This window comes from Rattus norvegicus, chromosome 6 (genome assembly GCF_021556685.1).
Source record: "Rattus norvegicus strain SHRSP/BbbUtx chromosome 6, alternate assembly SHRSP_T2T, whole genome shotgun sequence".
NCBI lineage: Eukaryota > Metazoa > Chordata > Mammalia > Rodentia > Muridae > Rattus > Rattus norvegicus.
In genome coordinates, this window is record NC_141539.1 from 146,199,886 (window position 1) to 146,213,202 (window position 13,317).

Here is a 13,317-nt window from a genome sequence, read left to right on the forward strand (position 1 = left end):
CACACTGCTGTGCTCAGCCCGTGCTGCTTTTTCCTTCACCTGATCACATGTCCAATTCCTCGAGTCTGTCAGTTTCTAAAATTCGCCTGTTATTAAAAGGGAGTAATTATCCATTTTACACATGTTCAGGTGACACAATTACTCTTCAAAAAATAATAGAGTTCATTTAGCCCCACATTCAGGGCTATTTTCTATTTTCAACTAAACCAAAAGTGCTAATCTCAGCTGTCCTCGTCAGTCCTGAAGCAAGCTAACAGCAGCGTCTCTTGTATGACCTGAATGATGGGCTACGATGGCATGTTAGGATGAATCAGATCGCCTGTGTGTCAGAGGCCTGTGAAATGAGTAATGGTGGGTAAATATGAGTAGCTCATCTCAGTCTTTATCATCAATTTACTTTGGTGCTGAACTATAAAATTCCACCTGAACCACAAGAAATAATTTTACCTAATTATTTTTGTGAACTAAGGTTTTATGAAAAAAACCACACTTTATATTTCTGTCTAGATTTTATATTTCTAAGTCTGAGAGAAAACAAGGAGATACTGGATCTCAAAATACCATTCTTAAGGACAAAGTAATTGTCTCTAAAGCTTAGAGCAGAAATCATGTGCATCTTGGCGGATGCTCATGTCATACAGGAATCAAGATTCTCCTTTACAATATTTAAATGCTATGTCTATAACATGCTCCCAATAGGTCTCTTGGCCAGCGAACTATTGTCTTGAAAGAATATCCATTTGAACTGCCATTTATTTTATATACCCAGCAATGTGCTTATGTAAGACAAAACAAATAAAACAGCCATATTCTCAGCACCTCATATTATGATTTAGTGCTCTTATTATTCTTTGTGTAACAGGACCTCCACAGATGTGTGTGTGTGTGTGTGTGTGTGTGTGAGAGAGAGAGAGAGAGAGAGAGAGAGAGAGACAGACAGACAGACAGACAGGCAGGCAGAGGGAGTGTGTGTGTGAGCGTGTGTGTGTGAGCGTGTGTGTGTGTGTGTGTGTGTGTGTGTGTGTGTGTGTGTGTGTGGTTTTTTAGCCTTCTGTAAATTTTTAAGCTCCAAATTTGATTTTCATGCAGAGGAATGGTTGAGAGTCAGTGTTTTATACAATGGTATCCAGAGAGGCCAGGGAGCAAGCAAGAATGGTGTAGAACCTTAGCACTGCTCTCTAGAAACACCCTGAGCAGGCACCAGGTGGTGCTGTGCACAAAACTCTAGCCATCCCTCCAGTAGCCTCTGATGGTGCCTGACTACCAGCTCCACAGAATAGCAAAGGATCTCAGCAGAGAACAATGTTCCTTTGCCTTGAAGTGAAAATTGTATGGACAGATGGATGCTCCCGCTTACAAAAGCTCATAATGGCTTTGGGCTGCTTAGTAACTTCAAGTTTTAAGTTGATTTTATGAAAGAGAAATATTGAAGGATGATTATGATGATTGAGTTCTGAGGATTTCCTTTGCATTTGCTTTTCCATTTCTCTTATAAATATATTTAATTTAGTTATAATTTATACACTTGTATATTTTAAAATACATTATGTTTAACTGGGTATACACAAAATTTTGATCTGAGAGTATGTTTCTGTGGCTTCTGGGACTCTGATTAATTTCATACATTAACAATGGAGCAAGAATAGGCTGAAAGCCATTAAATTTTATTGTAAAAGTACTGATAAATTCTAATTATAACAATATTTTAAATTACCCTTTCCAAGGAGATGCAAGAGCTGCAGTCAGATTGAACAATAGATTTAACAATCTACACAGTGTTTCTCCTTATTTCTACTTTCTGGTGTTTTTTCACAGCAGTAGGGATAGGACTCTGAGCCTTTATCATGTCAGTAAGCACTTTACCTCTGAGCTACTGTTCAGGCTCCTACTTTCCAATGCTCTTTAAATACAATGTTTCTAACCTCTTATCATTCTTGTTTAAAACCATCACATTTAAGGCCAGGTATGGTGGTACTTACCTGAAATTCTAAGACTTGGGTGACAGAGGCAGGAGTACTAGGAGTTAAAGGTCATCCTTTTCTACATAGCAAATTTCAGACCTGCCTGGATTGCAGGACTCCAAACACAATTAGAATTGGCACAGATGTGCTAAAAATAAAAAGAAAATCATTTTAAGCAGTGCCTGGGTTTTTTTGATTGAAACTTCATAATATTTAATTTTTATTTAAAAATTTTAATTTGCAATTTAAAGTATTTTATCTTTCTTTTCTATATGAGAAAATTGGTGCTGAGGCTAGCAAACTCATTCATTTTTGACTCAAAATTATACCTTTATTTTATTTTATTTTATTTTTATTGGATATTTTATGTATTTACATTTAAAATTATACCTTTAATTACAATGGCAATGTTCCTTCTACTTCAGTCATATATATAACCTCTGTTGTCCTAAATCCAGGCCATCTTTTTGGCAGAAATAGTGGCAGCAGACGGTAAACCTGTATGTGAATATGGAGAAGAGATAACATAGAGTTCCAAGACATTACTAATTGGCAAGTGTTTCTGTTTCTCAGTAAAGTAGGGAAGGAGAGAGGGAGGGAGGGAGGACAGATTCTCAAGCCACCTCTGTCAGAAGCCACTGTGGAGCCAACCACTTCTCCAAGTTCTTTCTAACTTTTTCCCCTAAATAATTCAGAGAAGTAGAAGAAAAGAAGATGGATCCTGTAACCTAGCTACTTTAATGTAACATTTCATTTAATCCCTTAGGTAACCTGACAAAACTATGAAATCATTAAAAAAAAAAACAATAAAAGTAGTGGTCTGTCTTTCCACAGACAATACACGGAGACTGTAACTGTTTATTGTTTCACAAATGTGTATGCAAAGGTCTGAAACTGGAGAATTCTGGCTCCAAATCCTTTGTGATTTTTCAAAATGGATTATTTGGGTGTCAAAACAGAACAGCAAAAACATTGCTCACGGACAACCAGGAAGGGCTTGTGATTTACTGGCACGGATGTTTTGAAGCAAATAAGAAAACAAACTCTGACGCAGGTTGAGTTCCTTGGAATTTGAGGGCCTGAAGCTTCATTAGTTACATTGTAAATCTCACTTTGGGTTCAGCCCTTTTGAGTTGATCTGTGTACCTTTAGAAAAATACAACCCAGAATATTTCTCTTGAGTGGCATGTGTTGGGGTGGGGTGCAGTAGAAAGGAGTCATGTCTTAAGACCAACAATTATGTCAACTCAAGCCTTATCTCAGCTAGCCCAGTTCTGGACTAATTCATTCCCAAGAGGTTGTTAGAAATACCGAATACTTAAAGGTAGTCTTGAGCAATAGGGTGTTGGAAGTGTCCTATGTTAATGGTAGCAAACTATTAACAACTTTCCACAGTGGCTAACTCTGCAGCCTATTTCCTAGGATGGTATATAAATATAGAGACACCGTCTGTTCAAGTTTGTGATTGAGTAACTTTTACATTCTCGGAAGAAAGCTGCTCAGGACATATGAATCAGAATTTCTCTGTTTAATCTGAAGCCTGTCAACAGAAATTCAGGTGAGAAATGCTGTGCCCTCTGGGGCTCACTAGGTAGGCACATTGCATTTCTTCTCATTTTGGGACTGATTGTGTGCATACCTTGAATTGGAGGCAGAGAGCTGTTTACCCTACAGAACTGGCCCTGGGTAAAATGATGGCATTGGCATGTATCAAGAGAGTTCAGGGAAGTGGTTATGTTGTTGACATAGCTGTGAGGAGCTGTTGTCAGTAGATGATGCTTCTAACTCCTCTTCCTTCCCAATAATGCTGTGCAAAGTGATTTGAAACACATGCTCACTGGAAACCTTGGACATAATAGTGTTTTTCTAATGTAGTCACTTTAACAAGGAAAGTCCCATTTCTAGATCACTGCTGCTAAGTAAACTGGAACCCACAGCACAGAGTTTGAAAATATTTGTACTTTGATCTTTTGACCAACTTTCTGCAAATGTCACCTCTAATTTATCCTTTTACTTGTTTTTATTTTAATATTTTTACCCTAGAATAATATACACTCCTATGTTTAAACTTTGTTATTTGAATATTTGTAAATATTCTCAAAATACTTTTGAGCCAAAGAATTGTGTATGGGCACATGTACATATGCATAGCCATGTAAAATGAACCTACTTGAATGTAGATAAAATTAAAATAACAAATATCCGTGGACAATTATATCCTTAACCTAACGTTATAAGATTACTGTTTTACAATGTACATTTTACCAGTTGTCTGCAACACTATATTGACTACTCATGTACCATGCTCTGAACTTTTAAAATGTGCCATGTTTTATTAATTTGCATTTATTTATTTACTTCAGTAAACCTTTGATATTTCCCCCTTGGTACTTTAAAATATTAAGATGTTGTAAAGCTCATAATGAAAGAGGAGGCAAACCTCAGTGGCTTCCAAACCTGCTGATGTCTGACTCGTTACATAATAAATCTTTTTGCCATGTTTGCTATTCATCTTAAACTCTAAGCCATGATGATATTTGCTGGTATATAACAATAATTTTCTACACTGGTGGAGTTAATGGAAATAAGTAGCATTGTTTCCACAACTCTTTCCTTCTGGTGCAATTCACAGCCAGACAGTAGTCGCTTTACTAGTAAACCTGCTAGTGATCAACTTTAGCCATACACTCATACTTGGCTTCTCTACAACTGCTTTCATTGATAGTAAAACATGTTTTTTTCATTCATAGCAATGCTTCTTCTCCCTTTTCATGGCCACTTGTAAATTCAGCTCTATATCTGGTTCTGAAGGATAAACACTTCCTGGCTTGTGGACCAGGATAATTTCATGGTTGACAATGTTTTAGGAACATATAGAGCCTTGTTATGATCTGAATATCAAATACCTCCCCAAAGGCTCATGTGTTTAATAAAGGTTTGTTTGCCACCTGATGGACTTCCAACACGTGATTGGATCATGAGAGTTCTGTCTTACCCAAGCTGGACTACTAGGGGATGGGAATAGGAAGTAGGTTATCAAGAGAGTATCTTTGAAGACTATATTTTATCTTGGATCTTTCCTCTCTATCTCTGTCTGCTTCCTGGCTACCATGATGTGAGAGCTTCTTACCCCATACCCTTCCACTATGATGCTTCTGCTTATCATAGGCCTAAGAGCAACAAAACCATCTAATCATGGGTTGATGCCTCTAAAATTATGAGCTCAAAATAAGTATTTCCTTAAGTTGTTTTCCATATGTTTGGTCACTTTGATGACCTCTTGTCCAAAATATAATACATCTTCTAGAAGATATTTCTATTAAGCAAAGGGCCTTGTGAAAACGGGGTCTGCTGCAACTGGACAAGAGGTCACATGCCCATGAGCGCTGTTTAAAATTTTTTAGGTATTTCTTTTGCGTATCTGTTCTTGATAATTTACCTTCAGTAATGAAGATTATGGAGCTGTTTCTTGGTTATATCATGAAGCTGGAGGCACAGCTGATTCCAGCCTATTGGTTCTCTGTATCTGACATATGGAAATATGATATTATGTTGCAGAATTTTTATAATTTCCCTGAACTTAAGTTATGCCAATGACGAAAGTTTAATAAAATATAAACAAATGATCAGTGCCGCACCTGGCATAGTGATATTAGCAAGATAATATATTGATGAAATGATTTGAGCTACTAGTGCTAGAGACATCATAGAAATTACTCTCTTTTATTAAACCAATTAACAGCAGCCCTCCCCACATAATCATCTAAAGCGACTGCTGGAATTTGCTGTCAGGCTGTCAGCCTATTAAATGTTTGCTTAGAGTGATCAGAGATAACAAATACTGGAGCTACACCATAGCTGGTGTTGGGGTATATACATATCCACCGGAATGTTCCCTAAGGGTGACATCTTAGAAGGTCACATTTTCATCAGCATACAGACCATTAACATACTAGTGAGTGTCTTCAGTGACAGTGATTCCTTTGTGTGCCTGTCAGGTCCTCTCTACCACTTGTGTTTGCATGGTAATGTAATATTATTTGGACAGGTTTGACTTTTAAAAGTAAAAGAAGTCTATTAGTCCATCAGGTTCTTTCCTGACATTTTAGAGTTTGTTGCTATTTTTAAAAGTGGTAGCTGACATGGACATATTTATATTTTAATACCACATAACACACCATGGAAAGAACTAAATAAAATACAGGTCTTTGGAAATCACGGGACCTAAGATATTCAGACTATTGAAGATACCTGGAGCCTTCTGGTTCCTATAGTACCGATTTTCACTATAAAAAGACCACATAATTATTTTCACTATGTAAAGACCTCTGTAAACATTTCAAAGAGCTGGGGTTAGTTTAATGCAAGAGCACGTCTAGAATGTTCCATCTCCAGTATCTTCTTTTAAAAGGGGAAGGCCCAATCTGGGTGTCAGCCCCCCACTAACAACTTCCCTCCAACACATATCAAGTTGCTCTGGAACTAGGCGCATCCTCTCCCACTAAGGCCAGACAAGCCGTCCATTTAGAGGCACGGGGTTGAGGTCCACAGGCAGGCAGGCAGGCAAGTAACAGCCCCTGCTCCAGTTGTTGAAGGACCTACGTGAAGACCAAGCTGTTCATCTGCTACATATGTACAGGGGACCTGGGCCCACCTTGTGCTCACTTTGTGGTTGGTGATTCAGTCTTTGGGTGCCCCCTAGTGTCTAGGTTATTTGACTCAGTTGATCTTTCTATGGAGTCCCTGTCATCTTTGGGTCCCTCAATCCCAACTCTTCTGTAAAATTCCCTGAGCTCCATCTAATGTTTGGGTGTGAGTCTCTGCCTCTCTTTCCATTGGCTGCTGGGTGGAGTCTCTCAGAGGACAGTTATGCTAGGCTTCTGTCTGCAAGCATAACAGTATCAATAAAAGTGTCAGGGATCAGTTCTTGCCCTCAATTAGGGGCAGTAATTGGCTGCCCATTCCCTCAGTCTCTGCTCTTTGTCCCTGCACATCTTGTAGACAGGACACACCTTGGGTGGAAGGTTTTGTGGGTGGGTTGCTGTCCTTATCCCTCCACTGGGAGTGCTGACTGGCTACAGCTAGGATTCTCGGTTAGAGTCACCCCCATAGACCCTCTGATGCCTTTCCACATCCCAGGTCTCTGACAAGTCCTAGAAATTGCCAACCCTTGACCACTGATCAATATCTCTTCTCTCTTTTCTGCTCTCCCTACAAATCCTCTCCCTCCCCCACCCCACCCCTGCTCCTCTCTCTGTCCCCTCTTCTTCTACCTAGTTCCCTCCTTCCTTCTACCTCTGATGCTATGTATCCTTGCTCTCTCCAAGTCTTTTTTATCTTGAAGGCTGTTGGATTTTGTACATTTTTTTGGCATCTAATGAGATGATCATGTGGTTTTGTTCTTTCAGTTTGTTTATACAGTAGATTATGTTAATGGATTTTCATATATTGAACCACCCCTGCATACCGGGCTATGAAGTCTACTCGATGGTGGTGAACAATGTTTTTTACGTGTTCTTGGATTCTGTTTGTATTTTATTTAATAATTTTGCATCAGTGTTCATAAAGGAAATTGGTCTGAAATTCTCTTTCTTTGTTTATTGTTTGTGTGGTTTATCTGGCTGACTGGGGCCTCATAGAATGAATTTGGCAGGGTTCTTTCTATTTCTGTTTTGTGGAATAATTTGAGGAGTGTTAGCATTAATTATTCTTTGAAAGTCTGGTAGAATTCTGCACTAAAACTGTCTGTCCCATGGCTTTTTTGGTTGGGAAACGTTTAATGATTGCTTCTCTTTTCTTAGGGGTTATAGGAACTATCCATTTAGTTCACCTCATCTGGATTTAATTTTGGTAATTTGTATCTACCTAGAAAATAATTCATTTCATTTAGATTTTCCAATTTTGTGGATTACAGACTTTTGAAGTAAGAATGATTCTTGGTTTGTGTTTTCTTTATTGCTTCTATTTCTTTTTTCAGGTCTTAAACAGTTTCATTTATATCCTTCACCTGTTTCATTGTATTTTCTTGTAATTCTTTATATTTGTTTGCTTCTTCTTTTAATCCCTCTACCTGTTTGAATGTATTTTTCTGTATTTCCTTAAGAGATTTATTCATGTCTTATTTAATGGCCTCTATCATCTTTATAAGATTGCATTTGAGATCCTCTTCTTGTGCTTCGGTTTCATTAGGCTATCCAGGGATTGTTGTAGCAGGATAGCTGGGCTCTGGTGGCACCATATTGCTCTGGGTCTTATTGATTATGTTCTTATTCTGTCCTTTAGGCTTCTGTTTTTCCCTGGTGTTGGTTGGATAATCCTGGGGGCAGCAGGACTTCTTGGGAAGGTGGCAAGGGCAGTGGGCCAGACAATGGAGGTCAGGGTACTGGATTTTGCTGGCTGTGCCTCAGGCAGGCCCTATTCTGCAAAATGTGTCCCGGTGAGACCCAATTGGGATGACAGGCAGATCTGACTAGGATAGGATTGGTGGAGCAGGGTTCCAAACTGGTTAATCTTGGGGCTCCCTGAAGGTTTCCACTGGGAAACAGGATGTTCTTGGGGTCCCACAAGACAATGGGACAATAGGTCTCAGGGGACTGTGAGCAACTCACCTATGCAGGCTGTGTCACAAGCTGCATGTGCCCAACTGGGATGGCGGGCAGATCCAACTAGGACGAGATGGGTCAGGCAGAGCTCCAAGCTGATCAGTTTTGGTGCCCCCAAAAGTATCCATGGAGAGGCAGGACTCTCTTGGGTTCCTGCAAGACTCTTAAAGACCAAAAGGCAAGCCCAGAGCTAGACAATGGGGCTCCAGGGACCAAGTCCCTCTCACCTCTGCAGGGTGTCCCAGGTGGTAGGAAAGAAATCTTTTAAAGTGCATTGTTTTTCAGGTTTGTTGTTGTTTTTGTTTTTTCATTGTTTACCAAATTGTATACCCCCCTCCCCACTCTTTTCTCCCTCAAAAAGCTCTTGGAATATTTAAGTTGTATATTTGGCCAGTTTACCCAGTTACTTAAGGGCTGATATACTATTAGTAAAATACTTCAAGGACAAAACTTTACTCCTCAGCTTTTTAAGCAAAACATGGAGGCTGGGGTTGAAAAAATTCAGAATAAATAAATGAAAGGCACATCAGAAAGCCTGTGTTCAAAAGAAAGAAAGAAGGAAAGAAAGAAAGAAAGAAAGAAAGAAAGAAAGAAAGGAAGAAAGAAAGAAAGAAAGAAAGAAAGAGGATAGTGGACAGAGTTTTTGATAGCTGCCCATTCCAGAAAACACAGATTCATGATTCTTTAGACAATATTTGAGGACAAAGCTGCTTTGGATAGCAGCTGCCTTAAGTAAAACAGCAAGAAAACATAAGGTGGTGATAAGTGTGGTTGTGTTGTTTGCCACCATGGATAAACAATACTTGTTCTGTGAAATGGGCACACTCATCTCTTTGCCACTCCACCTCTCCATATTGTTTGCCATATTCCACCTCTCCCCTTGTCCAAATTCTAATCCAGATTTAGAATCTAGTACTGCCATGAATTTTGTGTACTGAAGGATTTGGATAGGAAGAATTTCAGGAGGTTGTTGGAAGCAGTTTGGAGCCCAGATGGGAAAGCACTGGAGTTTTCCGGTGTGTCTCTCAGCATGAGCCTCCCACAAACATATCATCCGACAACTTTTGTCTCAGAATCCTTGCTACAACTCCAGACTTTTTACAGCAGCAACACTTAGGTGAGCCCAGCAGGCTGTATTTGATTAGGCCAGCAGGTGACTCTGGTACAGGGCTTTAAAACAATCAGGTTGAGGGACAGCTGATGACTGGAATAACTGTATTGAAGAGTGAATTTATAAAGAACTATAAGTACAAACCCTGTGCCTGTGTTCCCAAGATGCTATAACCTGTCATCAAGGGGCTTGCTCTGGCCTTCCTGAAGTGTCATCATGGTGCTTCCATAACAATATTAATTGTCCAAAGTCCTGTGAGTGCTCTCCCTGTGAGTAAGGGTTTCTTGTTTTATTTCAGTGGGTTAGATTTTTTAACTTGGAAGGTTATTCATGTCAAAGGAATCTTGGAACATAAATTGTTCTGTGTTGTTCTTTCCCTCAAAAAAGAAATGAAAGAGCTCAGGAAGATGGCTAAATTGGCTTTTCATTTAAAATGCACTTTATCTCTCTGAAAAATGCTTTTCCACAGAAAGACCTGTTTTTCTTTGTTAATTAGCGTTTGCTATCTCTTTCTAGAGGACTTGAGCTCTGTCAGACTGTGGTGTGCTAAGGACTTTTAACTTTGGACATCATACTTGGTAAAATCCAACCACGGAATTTTTAAAGGGCTGCCAGGAAACTTGAGGACCAAAGAAATTTGCATATTGCATAATTCAATTTTTAACTCAATTTTTCAATGTAATTTCCCCGATCAGAGAAAAAGTTATTTTTGCCAGTGTCTTAAAAAAATGCCAATCCTTCTTTGTTTTGTGCTCTTCTTTTCTTCCCCCTTTCTTTTTCAATTTTCTCTTTCTGAAGCCAGAAAAGGCTTTTAGTTTCTTTTTAAAGATTTTTTTTTCTGTCAGTGAGTGATATCTTTTTTTGGTACCTCACTGTGACTTGTAACTAACTCACTGTGTAGTTCAGGCTGGCCTTGACCTCACAGCAATCCCACTGCCTCAACACTCCAAGACCTGGAATTAAAGACATGAATCACTATTTCTGGAAAAACAACACCACCCAAAAACACTTCTTTTGAAAAGAAGTCATAACTTTAAAGGATTATGCTGAATAGGACGGTCAACTTGAAGGAGTTATAGTCAGCACATTAGACGGAAGAAGAAGAAAGACTATGGCTGAAATGTTGGCAGGAATGTTGGCCAGCTTTTGGAGGCAACATTGGGAACTTTAAGACAGAGAAGGAATTTTGTGTAACCAGGTATATGTGCTGGCTGTAACATTAGAAAGTCTTTCTATGGCATTCTCACTTCCTTTTCAAGTTAGTCATGTCCTATTACTTGGGCTTGAAAAAGTTTTCTTTTATATGTATGTATGGGTGTCTTGCCCGCATCTGTCTTTGCACCAACCATGTGCTCTATACAGTAGAGTCCAGAACGCTGTGTTGGATGCGCTGGTGCTAAAGTGGGAAACCATTACAAGGGAATGGAACCTGTGTCTTCTGGAAGAGCAGCAACTGTTTTAAATATAACTGTCTCTCCAGCCTCTTGAGGCTTATTTCCACTGAAAATCAGAGTTTTACACATTTTCAGTGCTGTTAAGGAGCAAAGAGAAATCTATATGTAACACGAACTGAATCTCACTCAGGAAATGAGAACCCTAAACATAATGTTTACACTTTTAACTGTAATTCATCTGTGTTAACTGTGGAAGAATACTCTGTTACATTAAAATACCATAATTTATTTCTCTATTTATATGGTAAAAGATACTTTGTTTAAATTTAGTTTGTATTCACATAATTAATGAACATTATGTATAATGTCCTTTTAAAATTATTTTTTATTTTTGAGATTACTATATAATAACATTTCTCTCTTCCTTTTCCTCCCTTCAAGCTCTCATATATATCCCTCCTTGCTCATTTTCAAATTCATGGTGTCTGTTTTTCATTAATTGTTTTTACCTATATATGCATATACATATATATTTAAAGTATAACAATATATCATTCTAAGTCTGTATAATGCTACTGCATGCATATTTTCAGGGTTGAACATTTGATACTGGATAACCATAACCAGTTGGAGTGCTCCTCCTGGGCAAGACTTCTTCAGACCTCAGCACTCTTTAGTTACCTACAGAGCTTTAGAAAAGCAACTGAGTAAAATTGGAATCCCTGGGTACCAGGCTGTGAATGTTCTCACAAATTTTGCCAGATGGATTTCCAAGTGGTTGTGATGTATATTCTAGAGTATATACAATTTCCCTTTTTGTTAGGTTATCTGTTTAGGATACCATATTGGTGAGATTTCACAGGTAAAGCTTTCCTGTCATATACAAAAGACACTATCTCAAAGCATATTTCCTGGTCTTCTGGCTCTACAATCTTCACCCTGAAATGTTTCCTGAGCCTCTGGTGTAGGAGTTATGCTGTAGATATAGCTATTGGGGAGTGGGTACCCAGAGTCAGTTGTTCTCTGTAATTATCTCTTTGTGCTGCAGAAAGAAGCATCTTTGAGGAAGGGTAAGAGCTATACCTATCTGTGGGTGCAAGGCTGAGTATTTAGAATGCAGTTAGAAATTATACCTGTTCAGGAAAGTGGCAGCAATCACGTCTCCTCAGTTGGCTAGGTTTACAGTGTCTGCCGTGAATTCCCTTCTGTTAAGCAGGCCTCAAGTCCAGTGGAATGACTGTTGGTTACTTTTAGTGCCACTATTGCACCTTTTGGAATATCTATACTACTTCTAGTGATTGCTGTGTTACATAGGTGTTCTTCTTGGAAAGACAGTTGATTGCTTTTTTTCCCCTTGGCATCTTGCACAGCTCCTTGCAGCACTCAGAGACCTAATACTTAGGGAGGAGGCTTCCAGGTCAATTTTTCCTCTCTCCGAAGTGTCTGATGTCTTTACAATAGGATCTTACCTTCTATTTCTTGGAGGCAGCCAAGGGCAACAGCAGTAGTTTATATTGTGTCTTTGGTCTCATCTGACCAGCAACTTAAAAGAAGGTTTTCCATGCTTATCACTGGGATTTCGCTAGCTAGTTTATGGCTTTGAGTGGCATAACTTCATTTAAACCAAGTACATATATAATTTACATACAAAATTTTAAGTAAACATAAAATAATATGATTCCCTATGGTCTTTTCAAACAGCTTTAGTATTATTTATCCCTCCATCCTCTGTATTCCCGTCCCTCTCCCCAGGTCAGGTATTTCCCCCACAACTTCTGTCTTTTGCCCATTTCCTACCACAGCATCTGTGGTGCATACCTTTAATCCCAGTGATTGAAAGGTAGAGGTAGGTGGATCTCTTTGAGTACAAGGCCATTCTTGTTTACATTCTTTATTTAGTTTAGTGAGTTTTAGTTCAGATAGGGTTACACTGGGAAACACTGATGAGGTGGAGGGGGTTTTAATGTTTTTTGACATGAACAACCAACAATTCATGACTTCTACATTGCTCTTCATGGCTGCCTCAGTCAGGTGGATATGAAGATATCATAGGTGTGCAATTCCTTTTGGGGTCTCAATTCTGCATCCTTGGTTTATTTCTGTTCTGATTTCACATTGTATTAATTAGGACACATTTATAATAAATGCTGTTAGTTGGTAGGCAGTGAGCATTATCGTGGTCCTCTTTTGGTTTATTGTTAACATTCTTCTTAAGTCTTTGAGGAGACAAAAACTTGTTTTAAAATGGC

At 38.8% G+C, this 13,317-nt stretch overlaps 1 protein-coding gene across 18 annotated transcripts in view; it reads left to right on the top strand.

Moving 5' to 3' along the window:
• Nucleotides 1-13,317, top strand: part of Macc1 (MET transcriptional regulator MACC1) — a 79,984-nt gene that overhangs the window by 46,286 nt on the left and 20,381 nt on the right. For 3 of the 18 annotated variants that reach the window (XM_087553602.1, XM_087553603.1, XM_087553604.1), the window contains one exon: nt 3,384-3,519. The gene's annotated coding sequence lies outside the window, so the exon portion shown is untranslated. 18 annotated transcript variants of the gene reach the window in all.